This window comes from Amblyomma americanum, chromosome 2 (genome assembly GCF_052857255.1).
Source record: "Amblyomma americanum isolate KBUSLIRL-KWMA chromosome 2, ASM5285725v1, whole genome shotgun sequence".
In the NCBI taxonomy this organism is placed as follows: domain Eukaryota; kingdom Metazoa; phylum Arthropoda; class Arachnida; order Ixodida; family Ixodidae; genus Amblyomma; species Amblyomma americanum.
The window spans coordinates 25,247,279-25,259,445 of NC_135498.1; the positions used below are offsets into that span (position 1 = coordinate 25,247,279).

Consider the following 12,167-nt stretch of genomic DNA (forward strand, 5'->3'; position numbering starts at 1 on the left):
CTCGAGGGCCTTCAAGCGGAGTCTACATGAACTCCCGAACGCGGAGCGCACACAGCAACGCGCTGGGTGAAGAAATCACTGGAGTATCGTCTCTGAAAAACATGGGGGTATCACTTCTGAAAACATCAAAAACACGTACAACTAATTCTGGAGTAAAAAAAAAATCATGCCGGCCTGCAAAACACTGCAGCAAACACAATACCATTCTTGCCAGCTATACAAAAACAACAAACACTTCAGCTTCTTCAAAAGTGCATCAATGCTATATACTACAGCTTGTCCAAGACAACGAAGTTCATTTCAAGGGTGACTTATATTACTGCAACGAATGCACATTTTGATTTAACCTTTTCAGATTTAACTTGTAGGCTCATTGCTAGCCATTGCTAGCATGCCTGCAAAATTATTGGCGGCGACGGTGGCGCCACAACACCTAGGTGTGAGGTGATGTAAACTCTCGACGGCGATAGTTTGCCGTGCAGCAGTGGCATAACTCCTTCGAGTGTCGATAGCGATTGAGAATCTCGAAGGCTCTCGACTCGATAGCCTTGGAAAGTGTCCGTGTGACATGGGTATTATTGTTGGTCAAATGTATAGGGGAATGAATCCCCCAAGGTGGAGTAGATTTGTTGTAATTAGCGAGTAATTACTGATTGACGTCCACCCGAGCGTAGCCGTGCGGCTACAAAGGAAAGATATACACCTTTCTCGGAAACTTCGCAGTTAAAGAAAAATTCGTCCTGGTCCGCGGATCGAACCCGGGACCACCGCTTCACCGGAGCAGTCGCTCTATCAACTGAGCTAACCGGGTTATCGTATTATTGTACGAATTTATTTGTACTGCAACATAGCTGATTGTACCGCATTGCTGAAAGACCGTCGCGAGATCGACTCTGCTCGGCTTGTGCGCACCTTTGTACCTTTTAGTTGTTAGCGTTGTTCTTCTTGGCAATTATAGCGCTGCTGGACTCGTTATTCTCTACCCGGTCTTCCGACGCGCGTGTGCTCTTTTAAGTGTGCGCCAGGAAACGCCGTGAAACCGGTAAACGATATTTTGTCGTGAAAGGGAATCGCGATCTCAGCGGCGGCAGTGCAGGAGCGTTGGCCGCGCAAAAAAAAAAAGCGCTTTTTCGAACTTTTTAGGAAGGGCGAAGGAAAACGAGGAGGTGAAATAGAGAGAGAGGGAGAAAGCGGCGAGGAGGAGTGGTCGTCGCTTTGAGGAGTGCAGTTATACAGAGGCAGGCTGCAAGAACAACTCGTCGTCGAGCGCGGTATCCACGAGACCGCGAAAACAACGCTTACAAGTACAAAGAGGGACATGAGCAAAAAAAAAACAATAAAAAAGAACAAAACACGCGGGAGGGGGTTGTATATAGCAGCGACATAATGGCGCGCGCGCGCGACCGGAGTGGGGCCGACGGGCAGTTCGCAGCTGGACGAAGACGAAGCGGGAAGAAGGAACAGTCGCGCGGCATGGCGTCATTTTCTCCGGCCGTTTTGCTTCGCTCGACTCTCCGTTGCAGCCGAGTGCTCTCCTCTCCCCCCCCTCTCTCTCCTCTCTCACCCGTTGCGCACCACTCGTCCTCCTCCTCTTGATTCCATTTGTTTTCCTGGCCTCCTAGAGCGTGATGTTGCAAAAGGAGGAACAAGTAACAACGGTCAAGCTAAGAAAATCAAAATAAAACGCGCCGCCAAATTAGTAGCGAGAAAGAGAAGGAGATGAGGAAAGAGAACAAGGCTAAGGAGGAGGAGGAGAGGAAGAGCTGGGAGCTTGACGAGCGCGCGCCTGCACAATCTCAGCATCTGGCGGGTGGAATGTGTAAACAGGCGCGCGCTCACGGGAGGCAGGCAGCAGCAAGGGTGCTATAAGTGCGATGGATCGTCTCCCGTCTCGTCTCCGTCTCCTGGATCGTCTCCGGAATGGACTCTCTTCTTTTCGGCAAGATAGAGGGAGCAGCGCAATCTCGCGGCAGACGACGCCTGTTTCTCACATTCCAGAGGAAGGGGGTGCTGCGTGTGTTCTATGCGCTCTCATTGACTCTTCTTTCTTTCTGTCTACTTCTTCCTTCTGTGCTTCTTCACCGTTTGACGTTTTATTGTTTGTTTTTATTTCGAGCCCATTTCGGGGCGACAGATATGTGATGCCCGGCACTTCCTCACAGACGGAGTCCCAAACGGGCGAGGAAAGGAAATGCGCAAGATGTTTCTGTCTCTCACACAGCTGTGTAGTAGAGAAAGAGTTCTCTGAGTAGGGCTTTGCTAGGTGGGAAGAGGACAGCGAACGCATTTTCGGCTGTGTTTACCCATCATGAAGTTCCATATGTGTAGGCCCGCCTGAAAACGCGCGCATATATATACAGGCGTGCCCAGAATAATGCGGGACTATATAGTTCCTGCGTTTTATACCCTTTCCCACGCACTGTGTACGGAGGAAGTTGTTGGCAGATTTGTTGCGTTCATGCGCGCAAGTGCACCAACGAAACTTGCATGCCTGAAAAAGAGAAAAGATGGTTTAGTTTATGGTGGTTTAACGTCCCAAAGCTACTCTGGCTATGAGGGACGCCGTAGTGAAGGGCTCCGGAAATTTCGACCACCTGGGGTTCTTTACCGTGTGCACTGACACCGCACAGTACACGGGCCTCTAGAATTTCGTCTCCATCGAAATTAGACCGCCAAGAGAATTGACAAGAGAAAAAAAGGGTTACCAGCACCGTCTGGAAGACGTCGCAGTAACGAGCGTTAGCTTCATAGTCACGTGGCGGCCTAAGTCGGCCGCCATCCTAAGTGGAAAGGGGAGATGGAGATGGAGATTGCGTTGCATAAGATCTGTCTTTTCAGCCGGGCTCTGTTGTCGTGTGCCTGTAAAGCAAGCCAAAGGCTGGCTGAGATTGGGTTCTTTAAGTAACATGGGTGTGCTCTCACCCGATGCGACCCTATTGAAAATAGGGCTAATCTGTGCTCCCTAAAAGGGGTACGGCGCCTCGGGGCTGACAGTTGTTTGGAGGTGGTGAACCGCGGCCCCAACGAGAACATTAGCAGTTTCACTGAAGATGGGTTGGATTGACTGGTGCGCTATGGTCGGCTGTCGACCGGAGGGTATGGCTACGTGGACACAGTTGTCTGTGACCGGGGCTAAAGGAGTACTAGGTTTGCTCCCAGGCCGGCTAACGCTGGGAGGAGTAGCGTCCTCTTGTAACCTAGCGCTGTGCGGGCACCGGTGACGAAAGCCCTAGGTGTAACGCTAGGAGTATTTGCGTGCTTTTGTAATCCAGTGAAACAGGAGGCGACGCCAATGGTGAACCTGAGAAGGGCTGTGGCGACCCTCTCCCTATGACCCGAAGCGAGAGAGTTCATACGCCATGGCAGCTTAGGTATAGGCTGTTGTGGCTAAGTCTCAAGCAGATTCGCTGCAGGGAAATCCCCGCTGGCTAAAGTCGCCAGCGGTAGGGGCGTCCCTGTGTAACCCGAGCCCTTCGATCAGTCGGGAGCGCCGCTTATGTCTGTCCTCGTTCCCCCTCCGGGAAACCAGGGCCATCTCTGGGAAACGCTGAGGCCTGCGGGCGTCTCACTAGGCTAAGAGAACGAGGGCGAAGCGAAAGCAGACCTGGCGCTTGCGTCCTTTGAGAGTGTGAGCAGTACCGCTGTGGGACCATAGGGGTGTGGGATGAAGCCCACACTCGCGCTTTCGGTACGTAGGCGGTAGGTCCTCACTTAGTACACCAGGACCTGCGTCATATGCAAGACGCTAGAATCGGGCTTTCGCTTGAAGCGTGGCAGGCACGGAGAGATTACCCGAAGTCAAGGACGCTTCGGCGTTTTGCAGGGGTGCGCAGCACGGAAGCGCACTAGGAGGAGTAGCGACCCTGCCTGCCCGAAGCTCGTGGATTGGACCCACACATGACCAACGAGGTGGCAGTAGTTGACCAGTCCGCCACGCTCTTTGGGGGGCTTTGGAGCCCGAGGATGACCAAACCTAAATTGGTACAAGAGCAGTCCCTGGTGTAGGGGTCCACCAGTTGTTGAGCTTGCTCCAACTTAAGGGACGAGCTCTTGGGAAGGGGTCTGGCCCCGGCCTACTCCGTGTATGACTGGAGGGGGGGGGGGGGGGGGGGCTCTTTGGCAGACCGAGAACTTCTTGGGACCGAAGCGGTGGCCTTGTGGTAGAGCATTTGCCTCGCATTCGGGAGGTGTTGGGTTCGATCCCGCCGGATACCCACCGGTTTTCTAATGGGTACAAAATTTCCCCCAGTCAGGTGCTCGGTTTTTCTGGGGTGAACTGTTTGGGAAAAGGGTCTTGACCACAGTTGCCTTGACGGATCAGAGATAAGTTCCGCCGTCAAGCAACCCTAAATCCGCCTCGTGCGGTAGAAGCCCATTTGTGCCCCCCCCCCCCCTTTTTTTTTCTCACAAAGTCGGACAGCCGGAAAACCGGACTTGCCCAGGACCGCAGTGATACGCTGGTTAGAGCGTACGAGCCTTGAGCCAAACTCTTCTCTTGGGAGTGAGACACGAACCACCTATGCAGGCTGAGTGTTTGAAACTGGGTTTGTACCCGAAAGGGCGCAGCGGGGTTTGCGGAATCTCCTCCAAGCACACACCCCTGTAGAAGCCAGGCGCGGGCCGGGGGTGGCTTGTACCCATTTTAACCGGTGGATGTCCGGCGGCGGGTTTCGATCCAACCACCTCCCGCAGCCGAAGCGGACGCCCAGACCACTAGGCCCTAAGTCGGCCTAAGTCGGTCGCCATCTTGAATTAATCAATGACGTCATCAATTAATTACCATTTTTGGCCGACATCTTGGGTTTATACGTGACGCCACCAATCAATCACCAACTGAATATATAAGTGACGTCACCAATAAATCACCAGTTCGATATACTAATGACGTCACTAATCAATCACCAATTGGGTTTCTATATCGATATACAATGGGGCCGCCATCTTGAATTCCTCGGACGTAGAAATTTTCACGCCGAAGGGAGGTGGTAGCAGACCACAAGAAATCGAGAAACGTGATGAGTAAGAGCTAACGCGCTTAAAAAAAAGAAGAAAAAAAAACACCATATAATTCTTCTCTATGAGCTCTTGAGATGAGTTCAGTTGACGAATCGTCTTTTTTTTTTGGGGGGGGGGGGGGGGGGGGGCGCACCTGCACACGCTAAGTGACCGCCCCAAAATTTCCGGGCTGACAGTCCCAAATTTTGTACTCGTGCCGAAGGGCCTCGAAGTTATGTAGTGGTCGCTAAAATTACATAAAAAATGGATGGTAATTTAATTGCGCTCAGTTACGTAGCAGTAACGAGTTTCAAGCTTTTCGTGGCAACTCAGCATCCTTGTTCAGAAAGCGTATTTGACTTCGTGCATGCCTTGATTGCGACTGAATTCATGCAGACTTCCATCCCAGCTGGCTTCCTGAATGACTTTCTGCAGGCATTGACTAAATTTCTGCACTCGTCTGGAAGCGCTGTGATGGGACGGGCTTTACCGTCATTCGCCTCCGTAAAAGAGCAACGTGTCGTTCAGTATACCTCTTCAGAGCTCGCGGCGGAAGAAACTTACTCCGAAAAGTCCGATGTAAAGGTATTACGGATTAGAGCAGCGCACACAAGTGTGGTTCAATATTTTGCAGAGTGATTAGCAGTAAGCAATGAAGGAGAGAAGGCTAAACCTGACAAGCAGCTACTGGCTTGCGGGTGTAGTGTGGCGACGTTTGTATAGCAGGTGTTACAGGGAAGACTTCAAGTAATTTTCAAAAATGGTTTATGGTTTATGGGGATTTAACGTCCCAAAGCGACTCAGGCTATGAGAGACGCCGTAGTGGAGGGCTCCGGAAATTTCGACCATCTGGGGTTCTTTAACGTGCACTGACATCGCACAGCACATGGGCCTCTAGAATTTCGCCTCCATAGAAATTCGGCCGCCGCGGCCGGGATCGAACGCGCATCTTTTGGGTCAGCAGCCGAGCGCCATAACCACTGAGCCACCGCGGCGGTTTCAAAAATGGGATTTTCGAGGTAAAAATATGGCTTTTTGCGGCATGGTTTTGCTAGGCTTGGCGGACACCAGGAAACCGCGGTGAATCATCTGAACTAGTAAGGCGGTTAACTAATTTTCAATAATTAACTTTTTAACTATTAGGGTTAGGCGCCCGGTTGCATTTGCGGACTTGTAGCCTGTCGCTATTAATCGCTATATTAGCTTTCGGGATTTCGAAAACGCGATTACCCTCGGCGCTGTGACCCAACAAGTTATGGCTACATCGCGCCAAAATACATGCGTATTTGAAGAGCATGCAGGCAAAGAAACCCCTCCAGTGCACGTAACTATTCGAAATAGCCGTATTTTGTCGAGACACAGCGGCGAGGGTATGGAGGTACTAGTATGGAGGTTACTAGCGACCGGCTACAGATCTCTGATTGTAACCAGGCGCCTAACTCTAATAGTTAAAAAGTTAATTATTAGAAATTAGTTAATCAGCTTACTAGTTAAGATGATTCACCGGTTTTCTGGTGTCCGCCAAGCTTGGCAATACCATGACGCAGAAGCCATATTTTTACCTCGAAAATCCTATTTTTGAAAATTACTTAAAAGCCTTCCCTGTAACACCCGGTATATGTCCTCTTCATATGCTCACAAACGCAGTCTCCGGAACCTAACAGCTACACGGCACCCTTTATTGTTGCGCGCAAGATTAAACAATTCAAAGGAATGTTTGATGGTTGAGAAAAAAAAAACAACAACAAAGAACCGACTAAACCTTCAGACGCAGTCCGCAACTGTGATCGAGCTCTTGCTGAAAGCCGAATCGATGGTCTGCGTCTCGCTGTACAGGAAGTCCGAGGAAATGCACTGACCGCGGTCGAACTGGGGCTGCTAATGACGCGGTGGATATAGGCCGTGATAGAGGGCGCGGGCTGTCATTATCGGCAATGATATGCCTGACTCGTTAACGAGCAAGTACTGGGAGGAAAACGTAGACTTCGGAGAAAGGGTTGGATCGGTTGTGTTCTGAGGGGGGGTGGGGAAGGGGGGGGGGCAGCCTGCGTGCGCTCTGCTTCATGATTACTGGTCGGTGTTGATTTGGCGAACATTACTCTAATGAAGGATTTAGAGGGCGTGCGTTTTCCTCGTATTTAGAGCTTAACAGCTGTGCCGTGCAATTGACGTGGCGAGCAATAGCTTGCATCATCGATCGGAAAATTTCAGCGTGGTCGAAATTTCCTGGTCCTAAAACGGAATGCGGCTCGAGAGGCGGATCACCAAGCAAGCGTTAGTATATGGTTACTGATTTGATTTTCTTATTTAATACTGAGCAGCTATTTCCAATCGTGTGGTTATGGCTTCATCTTTTGAAGCCATATATAGAAAACGGCACGGGTGCTCAACAGCAGCTTTTCTCTCCTCTGCAGCAATTCATTGTTGCGGAGAGGATGCCGGCAACATTTTCCACTCTAAAAACAACCGGTACAAACAATTAAAAACATACAAACAGCTGCGTAACAGAAGTGAATAAACAAATAAGTAAATTTTCGAAAGTTGTTATATGCAAATTCCGTCAGTGTGTAACACTTGTTGCTGGTAAAAAGAAAAAGGAAAACAAATATGAAGGAAAACAAATGTGTAGACTGCAGAATTAGAGAGAAAAAAAGATACGTGGAAAGAGCGACCATTCGTCTTTGGGGCGGCTTCGCTGTCGTGCTTGGTTTAACACGCACTTTGCATTTTGAGCTGGCTTCGGTCCATTAGTCAACGCTGCTTGGTGGCTAATGGACCAGGGCATGCAAAAACGACACCAGTCCGTTTTTTCTTATTGATGGTCGGCCTCGCGCGTGGTATCAAGAAATGTCAGCTGCAGAGTTCTAGGTTTTGTTTTTCCGGAAGGACAGTCAATGAATTGAAACACAAGTCAGCGGAATAAAATAAAGGGCTCGAACGCGTTGGATTTGTTCGAGCAGCAATAGAAAGCGTCGTTGATATTTTATTGAAAGTAAATACAGGGACCACGCGTCAGCTGTTCCTATTGTCAATATTTTTGTTGTAGAGGCTATAAAATAGAAGCTTCGTGGTAAAGATTATACCCCCCGGGGAGAAGGAAATAAATGCTACGGCTTTTGTCAGGACCATAGCCGCGTTTGTATCCGCCGGGATAAAATAATCCGCAAATAAAAAGACACCGCTGGAGGCACCGCTTTGCTGATCAGCTGCGTTGGTTCGCCACTGCGCTGCAATATCGTGGAGCTTCGCGTTTCGCTCGCGGTTATTTGTAAACCATTATTGGTTATCGAACTTAGGGCAAAACGGTTGGAAAAGGAAAATTGATTTTTATAGGTTATAAATTTATCGCCGCGTATGGAAATCCTTCCGCGGCTTAGTTCCATCTATTTGGCTTCAAGCGCTACTCAAGCACCTTTTTTTTAATACGCATTTTTTTTTTGGATTCATAGCTGTGCGAGGGACCATCTGCGAAGTAAACAACACAACGCGACACGACACGACACGACATAATATAACGCAATGCAACTCAACTCATTAGTACAGTGCAGTAGAATAAAATAAAATGCAGTTTAAGTATCTTGCACGCGCGTGTCTGCTGGTCAGCCTAAGCAGTAATGAGGTAGCCGCATCTGCTTAATGTTGTAGCGGAAGCCTCCTGCATCTACACCTACCTTTCGGGCAGTAACGTCGTATAGAAGGTGAACCGCTAAATGTATTTGAACGGTGGGAAATGTCTTCTGCGGTCATTTGATCGAAATGTGCGTGGCCTATGTGAGCTTAGGAGTGGGCTCTGAAATACAGTGTGGGGCCATGGGAAGGGGGGGGGGGGGGGCAGCGCTGCCACTTTTGCGGCCGGGAAAAAAGGAATTTCTTCCTGCTGTTCTTTGTTGTTTCGTTTTTCACTATAACTCACTGCAGCAAAGCGAACACTGTTTTCATCTGCAGTGTACCGTCAGCGCCAAGTGAATTGCGATCAGAAAAACAGTGGTGCGAGAGCATAAACTAAAAAATGTTGGTTCCCGAAGAAGAAACGCGGCCAGGGTCTTTGCACTTCCGCGCAGGGGTGCCATCGAAGTGAAAACCAAATGCCCTAATATTCAGTCTTCCTCAGCTAATATCTCGTTTTGCGGTTCCTGCTTCAAATGTCCTGTCCGCATTTCATTTGTACATGTTTTGGCCTGTGTCCTTGCTTGTGTCTTTACGAGCCGCTCTGATGTTTTCCCCGGTGATTAAAAGTTGTCGCGCAGTTTAAACCGCGAACAACGAACAAACTTCTTCTCGGTTTTAAGATTTCAGCAGTGCACGCGAACTGAAAATAGAGCCGTGCATGAGCTTCTTGCCCAGAGCACTTGCATATGGCAAAGCTCGTTAGCCAAGCACTCCCGGAATTCCCCTCAAGTCTACGCTTTATAATAACGCAGCCGGCTCTGCGGATGGGACGTGGAGACCGCGTATACGGGAACACACGCTCGCGGCCCCTATTCGGGACAGCAGCTGAGCGGCCCGCTCTGATGACGCTCTAATTATGGCGCGCGATTTCACGCATGCCGCTCGCGCTCGCGCTTGCGCGGAGTCGCTTAACGCTAAGCGTCGAAATATAAGGTCGTTGGAAAGTCTCCCTGAAACGGCACTTCTAAAGGGGCACTGAAAGGACGCGGTTCGCGCCATCTGGTTCGTCGCTTGCCCCTAAGGCTTGGGGCGGGACGATCCACCACACAAGTTTTGTGAGGACTGGTCTGTATAGTAGAGAGCATGCGGAAGTGCTTATAGTTATAGCGCTGCAATTTTATTTATGCGAAAGCATTACTAGGCTATGTCGGCAGCGGAAGTTCCCACAAAAAGTGTCCTCAAAACGTGTAAGCAAGAGTGGTGTGGTGAAGTATAGTCAGCGATTAAACAATATCGAGTCAGAGTCATTAGTCTTTGGTAATTAACGCTAGTTTTAAATTAATGACTCTATTTAATGACCATAGACACTAACACCAATTAATAACACCATTTAACGGCGCTAATCAACTAAATAATTAACTGGTATAATTAATTAGAGTAATTAATGTGCATAATAACCTAGACCATGTGACGTCATAGGGTTTAACGGCATACCATACGTCTGATGATGTCATGCCTACAACCAATTAGAGTAAAACAAAAAACGGAGCCCTGAATGTCGGTGTCTGAGAAGTAGGATGACATGCAGTTTTTCAAATACCTTTACAGAACATCCCATATGACGTCATATATGGACAAGAGCTACCAAAGTCGACTAGGAGCCACCAACGTCGCGGCAAACACTAATGCTTTCACATTTCTCCAACGCATTCTCTGTAGTGCTCTCTAAGGTTTGTAGTGTGGGCATTTCACTCATTGCGTTTAACGATGGGAATATGAGATTCGACATTGTATTGGGCCGCCTTACGCAAATTACAGCGTGTCATCCACCATTCTTGAACGTCAATGAACTTGTATATTTTCATTGACACTAAATACGGACGAAACGTCTTAGGGTACTTGACTTTCTTAAGGAAGGTTAAGACAAGCGGAGCTATATGTAAGAGAAAAAAAAACTGTGAATTACGATATTTATTTTCTAAGGCACGCTTGCGTTTTATGCGCAGGTTCTCACGTTGGCTCGCCGGCTTCCAACGTAAATTTGCTTCGGAGCGCCCTCACCACAGAGTTTCCGGAAACTTCTGCTGACGCGACGGGTGAGTTCAACGCCCGTCGGGCTAAATGGTTGCCTTTTTTTCGCTTGATGTGAATCCTATTCGCATATATATATATATATATATATATATATATATATATATATATATGTGTGTGTGTGTGTGTGTGTGTAGTCATCTGCACCATCGCCTCTTTTTTATACTCCAAAACATTCTGTAGAAAAGCAATTCTATACCTTGTGCTTGGCGCATGATGGCCTTAGCTGCCTATGTGCCATAAAACCCAACACAACACAACACATATATGTGTGTGTGTGTGTGTGTGTGTGTGTGTGTGTGTGTGTGTGTGTGTGTGTGTGTGTGTGTGTGTGTGTGTGTGTGTGTGTGTGTGTGTGTGTGTGTGTGTGTGTGTGTGTGTGTGTGTGTGTGTCTGATGGTCAATTGTTGCTGCCTCACACTAGCTGAGGAAACAACAGTCTCCCGAAGGTGCCATGGATGAGGCGGTGTATATATGTTCCCTTCAATTTCGTTTAAGTTTATTCAGTCTCAAACTACTTTCGCTCTAGTTAAATTCTCATTTTCATTCTTATCATTTTGTCAGCGCCATTTCGCTGCTTCCACCGTACCTTGCTCTCTCGGTGAAAAAAAAAAAAAAGCTTTATTAATCGCTGATAACATGGCCGAAATGTTGTAGTTTTGCTATTGAGTATTCGCTATAACTCTCTAAAACGGTATTAGGGAATAGGGAATACTCAACCGCCAGCGAATTGCAGTTGTATTTGGATTGCGGGTTAGTGACGAGCCTATAGCTCACTTCTGAGAGCGCCTCGAGAAGTTCAGAAGGCTGTACGTTAAACCAAGGAATGCGACCCTCGCCATATGGCTAGTACTGCTCGGTTTCAAGCGGCCGCATATAACCGGCCCGCGCGCCTCAGCGCCATCGCGCGGTTTGTTCAAGCGCGATGAAGCCGCTGAGCGCAGGCTTCTCCGGCCACTAAGTCGCGGACAAGCGGATTTAGCCGAGGCTTAAGGGATGCTGCCCCGCGCATACACACGTCTTCCGCGCAATCCGTGTGTACGAAGGGTGGTTTGGAAATTGAAATGCGCTGTTGCGCTGACTACCCGCTGAATCCGGGAAAAAGGTGTGGCGCAAGAGGTTAAAGACGACGAGGCGCTCGGAAAATGCCCCCGGTTATTGATTGTTTCTGTCCGAGGCTGTTTGTTCCGTTGCGCTCTGTACTTCGACGCGCTCCGTTTTCGCTTGCAGTATAGAGTAGTGGTTTCGGGCTCTTCGCTTGGCCCGAGGTTCTCAGCCCCATGAATAATTCGCATGCACTTATAAATCACGGGGATTCCACGAGCTTATTGCACGTCCCGCGTCGGCTGTGTGTGTGGCTTATTCAGCAGTAACGCATCTCACGTTCGCTCCCGTATACGGAATGAGGCATAAGATATGGACATTATAGCGCTCGGCGTCGAATAAGAAATATCCCATGCATTTTAACGGCC

At 48.9% G+C, this 12,167-nt stretch overlaps 1 protein-coding gene across 4 annotated transcripts in view; it reads left to right on the top strand.

Moving 5' to 3' along the window:
- The window catches only part of LOC144120803 (uncharacterized), a 270,149-nt gene that overhangs the window by 80,121 nt on the left and 177,861 nt on the right, over window positions 1-12,167 (top strand). For all 4 annotated transcript variants that reach the window (XM_077653509.1, XM_077653511.1, XM_077653512.1 and 1 more), the window contains exon 2: window positions 10,611-10,700. The gene's annotated coding sequence lies outside the window, so the exon portion shown is untranslated. The remainder of the gene's footprint in view (window positions 1-10,610; window positions 10,701-12,167) is intronic.